Genomic DNA, 7268 nt, shown 5'->3' with positions numbered 1-7268 from the left:
GGCTCTAACTCACAAACTGCGAGATCATGACCTGAGCTGAAGTCAGATGCTTAACTGATTGAGCCACCCATGTACCCCAAGTTTTCCTGTACAATTTTAAACAAAAGGTATGATTTTTTTGTTTGTTTTTGTTTCAGGTGTAGAATTTAGTGATTCATCACTTACATACAACACCCAGTGCTCATCACAAGTGCCCTCCTTAATACCTATCATCTATATAACCCATCCCCTTGCCCACCTCCCCTCCAGCGACCCTCCAGTTTGTTTTCCATAGTTAAGTCTGTTTCCTGGTTTGCCTCTTTTTTTCTCTCCCTTTATTCATTTGTTTTGTTTCTTTTTCTTTTTTTTTTTTTTTAATTTTTTTCAACGTTTATTTATTTTTGGGACAGAGAGAGACAGAGCATGAACGGGGGAAGGGCAGAGAGAGAGGGAGACACAGAATCGGAAACAGGCTCCAGGCTCCGAGCCATCAGCCCAGAGCCTGACGCGGGGCTCAAACTCACAGACCGCGAGATCATGACCTGGCTGAAGTCGGACGCTCAACCGACTGCGCCACCCAGGCGCCCCATCATTTGTTTTGTTTCTTAAACTTCACATGTGAGTGAAACAATATGGTATTTGTTTTTCTCTGACTGACTTATTACACTTAGCATAATACTCATTAGCTCCATCCATGTCCTTGTATACACCACATCTTCCTTATCCATTCATTAGTTGGTGGACATTTGGACTCTTTCCATAGTTCAGCTATTGCTGATAAGGCTGCTATAAATACTGGGGTGCATGTACCCCTTTAAATCAGTATTATGGTATCCTTTGGATAAATACCTAGTAGTGCAATTGCTGGACCAGAAGGTAGTTCTATTTTTAACTTTTTGTGGAACCTCCATAGTGTTTTCCAGAGTGGCTGCACCAGTTTGCATTCCCACCAATAGCATGAGAGAGGTCCCCTTTCTCCACATCCTCACCAACACCTGTTGTTTCCAGTGTCAAAAGCTATGAAATCTTGAGCTATGAAATCAGTATGGTTCAGGAAAGAGATATTAGTAATAACCAAGGTACAATCAACACCAATTATACAAACACAAACAGTGAAAAACCACTCAATATTTCAATATAAGTATTTCCTCTCAAGACTGCTAAGATAGAACTACTACAAACTATCTGATTCTTTCTGCTCAATAAACAACTTTAACTTTGTTGTGTCAGTGAAGTAGTCTGATGGAAGTTGGAGAGGAATTTCTCCAATAGTAGAACTGAATAAAAAAGAACTGTTTAGTGTTGCCTGGATGCCTCAGGCCGTTACGTGTCCAACTCTTGATCTCAGCTCAGGTCTGGATCTCAGGATCATGAGTTTAAGCCCCATGCTGGGCTGTGTGCTGGGCATGACAAAAAAGGGGGGGCTGTTTTAAAAAAAGGGGGAGTTGAAAGGGATCAAAATATAAAAATCATAATAGTTAATAATAGAAAGCCCATACTATGTGCTGGGGATGATTATGTTTTACATAAGTTAAAATTCTATTTCATCTATATAAACACTCTGAAAGTAGGTATTATTTCTACTTTAAAGCAAAGGAACAGTGTTTTAGAATATGTATTTATGAAGGGGGTGGAGTTGGGGATTTGAACATTAAGTATATAGGTATCAAATCTTTTGCCTGTGTCAACTAAATTCTGCTGTCTCCCATGTGAAGGTAGAGAGGGAGTTCCTGGCAGAAATCACATTTGCAAAAGCTAGAAATGTGAACATTGTACCTCCAGAGAATCCTAAGTACTTCAACATGACTGTAGCAAAAGCTCTCTTCTTCAGGAGAATTTCATGGTTAGGGTAAGCTAGAAGGAATAAGAAAGATCAAAGAGGACCGTGTAGGCATATATCTTGAGGGTATAGAAATAGAAGAATAAAGGGAAGGAAGCCAGATGAGAGTCCCATCACAATAATCAAGATGACAGAATGATGGTAGTTTGAAGAAGAATAATAACGAGGAAAAGGGAGAGAAAGGGGACATAGCAATATGCTTAAGAGTATAAATGAGCAGGATTTGGAGATGGATTGAATCAGGTGAGTAGAGAAGAAAGATACTAGAATTACTCCTAGATTTAAAACCTCGGAAACCTGACATAAACAGGGCATAATTAAGGGGTTACTTTCCAAGAAGTAATGGCATTTCAGGGTTTTGTTTTTATCTTAAAGTGATGTAAATGACTCATGAACTATTGGAAAAATCTCTTCTAGTCATCAGAAGAGGTTTCTCAGACATGCAGGACACCCTCCTTTAGTCCTTTATACAACCAAAGAAATATTAGGTTCCCTATTCCAGGCAACATGGGTTTTCCCTTATCCTCAATCTGTGAAAATGAGGAAAATCTAATTCCACTGGTTTGCTCTTCAGGTGCTTTGAAAACATGCTGTGTGTGTGTGTGTGTGTGTGTGTGTGTGTGTGTGTGTGTGTGTGTGAATCAAATTGATCTGCAGACAGTGTCTTATCGGTAGTCACATCACCTCTGAGAGATTGGCTGAGGAACAATTTACCCCTGTTTTTAAAAGACAAAAAGAAGTTAAGTGATTCTAGAGAGCTGGAAATAGAAGACTCAGTCTCTGGAGTCAGTTCTTTCTGTGTAGGAGCAACTGCCTAATGACATCATGAAAGAGTGTAGTTTGAAAACAATTGATACTTGACAATGCTTGAGCTGTGGGAACCTTCTTTTATAGGGAATCAATGAATTCAGAAGAGAAAGGAATTCAGGAGAGTGATTTTCTTTAAAATACGCTGCTTATTATTTCTTTGCAACTTCCCTGTCTGACCTGTGGGGTTCAGTAAACAAGAATCTGCAGATGATGTTCAGTATCAGTGAAATGTCTGCAGAATGTGAACAGAGATGATAATTGCATCAACATTTATTTTTACGTTAAACATCATTCTGTACTCCATCTGGACACAACACTTAAAAGTATTTCAGATATATATATATATATATATATATATATATATATATATATATATTTACATTTAAAAAACATTCTAGAACCGAGTCTATCCCATAGTCTATTATGTCTGTGGATTAAAAACTGCAGTGCACATTCTGTGTGAGATTTACCAGTTGTGGAGAGAGAAGGCAAATGATCGCTTTTTCTTCTTAGACCCTGTTGTTTTCCTCCACTTAACTTATGACGTTACACATTCATTTGATTCCCCTCCTATCTTTCTAGCTCTTACAACTTAGCCTTTCTGATTCCTTCTCAAATTTGTGACCTCTGAAATTTGGAGTGCCTCAGGGCTTAGTTCTCAGACATTTTCTCTCTTCTGTGTATAGTCATCCAGTGGGTGATGTCATTAGCCTCTTGACTTTGAATACTATTGCTAGCTGACCACCCAAATATATGTTTAAAGCCCAGTCATCTCTGAATATCAGACATGCATAGACAACTGCCCATTTTTAGAGGTGTTATGTCCTGTCATCTGGACTAAGCTGGAACTTCTTTACCAAAACTCTTTTCCCAGTATGTGTTTAGATTAGGGTTAGCAAAATAGAAGTTTGTGTGAGAATTGGAAACTGGAATGAAACAGCTGCCATTATGCTTTAAGATATATGTACGTCAGGTACTGTTACAGCACAAACAAATTGCTGCTGATCTTCTGGGCTCACGTTGCTGTTGTGCAATATCCAGATCCCTATCCTCTTGGGTTGCCATTGAACCCTTTCTTTTAATTTCTATGACTCTTAAACCGGGGGTGTAGAAAGGGGCTCCTTTCTCATCTTAGGTCATACTCATTATTGAGGTTAGAGACATTTGACTTATTAAATTTATCATATTCAAAACTAAGTTCTTGGTATTCTTTCTATGACAAAGTTACTCCTCCCACATTCTTTTTTCACTCATTTCATTAAAACTTTGTTTTATAGCACAGGCCAAACGTCTTGGAGTTGTTTTTAAAGTTCTCGTTTATTCACTTCCCATATCCTTTCTATCAAATCCAACCCTTTTTAACTACCTCCACTTTTTTTTTTAAGTTTATTCATTTATTTTGAGAGAGAAAGACAGAGAGAGGGGAAGAGAGTGTGAACAGAGGAGGGGCAGAGAGAGAAAATGCCAAGCTGGCTCTGCATTGTCAGTGCAGAGCCCAATGTGGGGTTTGAACTCACAAACCATGAGATCATGACCTGAGGCAAAATCAAGAGTCAGACACTCAACCAACTGAGCCAGTCAGATGCCCCTAAACTACCTTTACTTTTACTTCACTCTAGGCCACCATCATATCTTACCTGGATAATTATACTACCATGCTAACTTCTTTTACTAACTTCCTTCTTCTTTTCTGCTTCCAAGTCTATACCCAAAACGGGTGACTGATTTCCTAAAATATTAATAAGTAATGTTACTTCTTCACTCAGAAGCCATGATGGCTTCCCAACTCGTTTACAGTGAAAGCCACATCTTTAATTTACAAAGCCTTCCCTGAGATGGCCCTACTGTTTTTTCTGACCTCTTCTACTCTTGCTCACTCATTTGCTTCTGCTGGGAATACTTTCCTACAGACATTTGCATAGCTTGCTTCTTCTCTTCCTTTAGATATTTTCTTTCCTGTTTGAAGCCTTTTCCATATACCTTATTTTGAAATTATAATACCTGCTTATACCATATCTGATTTCTCTGTTTATTTGTTCCTAGTTTTTGTTAGTATTTAATACACTATAAATATATTATGCTTAACTAGTGTATGCTTCTCCTTTATCTTATCTGCTAGAGTTTAAGCTTCATGAGAGTGGTGATGTTGGCTAATCTTCAATTCCAAGTGCATAGTAGTTTGTCTGGCATAGAGTGGGCCAAATATTCAACTATTTCTTGAAGGAAGGAATACTAAATTGACCATTAATATATAGCCTATGTTTTTTTTCCCAAATATATTGATCATATTTGAAGGAGTTCTGCCATGAATGAACATATGCATCTGTTTCATGTGTTAGGATAAACCACATGAAACTGCCAATATTCTATTTATTGAACCTAATAAAATGACAGTCACATATTGTTCAACCTGTATGTAAAATGTGATCCAGAAAAATGGGCAGCGATGTAGGCAGAGCTGATTTATCTCTCCAATGACTTTCTGACAGTTCAGAAGTATAGTTCCCATATTCCAAAATCTACAAACTAAATAAGTACCAGTACAGTGGTGGGAAAAAATGAGCTATCACTTAGCCCAGGACCTAACTATTCAGGATTCAGCCATTCCCATGCAGTTATAAAATCAATATCAAGTACTGAAGATTGTGAATTATTGAGTCAGGTTTTTGTTTTTAGCTTTCTATCATTATAATTCCCTTTTATGTAGTCTTCCCTTGAGTAAATCCAACAATTGCACATTGAGCAAAATCATGCAGCTTGTTTCTTTTCACAGAAGTGAAGAGGAAAATTAGATGAGGAAAAAAAAAAACAAGCTATATTGTTACTTTGCCCTTGAGTGATCGATAACTACAGGGACACACTTTAAAGCAAAACCAAACAATTAAATGAACTTCCATTTTTCATTTCCTATCTACCTTACTTGACTGGGGCAGATATTTATACCAGTCTATTTATGCTAAATAACAAGAAATTTGGAGGACTAACTATATAGGTAAACAAAGGAAAAATGGGACTTTTTTCATAGTGTTTAGTGGGGAAGAGAAAATGAGTAATAAGTGTCTTTAGAATCTCGGAAGGTGGATCTGAAGACGATGATAACATGGAAGTGGAATGCTAAAATGGGTGGGCAGCTAGGAACATGAAACTAGTATTTTGATCCCTTATTATGTGGTCTTCAAAGTCCCAATCCTTTACCACAACAATCCTGCAAGCTAAAATTTTCTTTTCCCCACTGTACAAATGAATTACATCAAGTTAATAAACATATCTAAGCTAATGTGCTATTTATTTATTTATTTATTTACTTATTTATTTATAATAGGAGGTTTGAGAAAGCTTTAAGAATATACAGCTAATAATTAGTGTAGCCAAATCTTAATTCCCTTTGTAATCAAATTTTTGCTCTGTGCACTAAACCAAGCTGAAATTTCTTAGTTGCATGAAAACATGAAGTATTTCTTGAGGATTTATTTTTCCTGCACCCCAAAAGACATAAAGTTGTATTAGAAAAAAAGGCAAAGATACTAAGTTTGACATAATCTATCTTCCAAGAGAATCTGAAAGTGTTTATGCTGTGTTTACATGCTATTCTTACATATAAATTAAGCCATAAGTAATTTTAGAAGTTTAGGGATGATGCAGTACATCTAGGAAAATTCTTAACTTAAAAGAATTATCTCTTTAATGTATTATTAATCTACCAGCTTGCTTGCTTTTTCTTTCTTTCTTTCTTTCTTTCTTTCTTTCTTTCTTTCTTTCTTTCGAGAGCCCGGGAGGGAGAGAGAGAGAAAGGGAGAGAGATAATCCAAAACAAACTCCATGCTGTCACCCATGTCCAACATGAGGCTGGAACTCATGAACCACGAGATTATGACCTTGTGGAAACCAAAAGTCGGACGCTTAACCAACTGAGCCGTCCAGGTGCCCCTACCAGTGCTGCTTTTGTGTTTCAGTTCTACAGCTAAGAAATTACAGAGCTCTTTTGTTTTATTAATTCGATTTATAGAAGTTTCTAGCCTGACCTGAGTTTATCCTTAAAGTTTGTTGCACCATAAAATCTAAAAATAATTAAAAAAATTGTTTTCTCTGAGGTTTTAGCTATCATATTACAAAGTTCTCAAGCATTTCAGCTATTCTGTTTAAATGTTTCAGTTCCTTGTTTTCGATACCTGAAAAAATCCATATTTGCTTTTTATAATTCCTTGGAGGATAAATAGCTTTTCAGATAGCCTTTCAACCATTGATGTTGGATCATCATCAACAGGCAAAACCAAACAAACAACTCAACCTAAACTTCACACAGTATACAAATTTAGCGCAAAATTTAGTGATCTTGAATTTAAATGTTAAGTGTAAAATTATAGAAAAAATTAGAAGAAGATAGAAACTCTTCAGGGCTTGGACTGAGGGAAGAGATCTTAGATACGATATTAAGAACATGATAAATAAAGTGAAAATTTGATAAATATGTTTTCATCAAAATAAAAAAAAAACATTTTTTTCTGTGAAAGACCCTGCTAAAAGGATGAAAGGAAAAGCTATAGACTGAGAGGAAATATTACATACCATGTATATAATGAAAGGACTTACTTCTAGAATATATAGAGAACCCTCAGCAATCCATAGCAAAAAAATTAAT

The sequence above is a fragment of the Felis catus genome, chromosome D1 (genome assembly GCF_018350175.1).
Source record: "Felis catus isolate Fca126 chromosome D1, F.catus_Fca126_mat1.0, whole genome shotgun sequence".
In the NCBI taxonomy this organism is placed as follows: Eukaryota; Metazoa; Chordata; class Mammalia; order Carnivora; family Felidae; genus Felis; species Felis catus.
The sequence above is the reverse complement of the archived record's forward strand: the minus strand, read 5'-3'. Positions refer to the sequence as shown.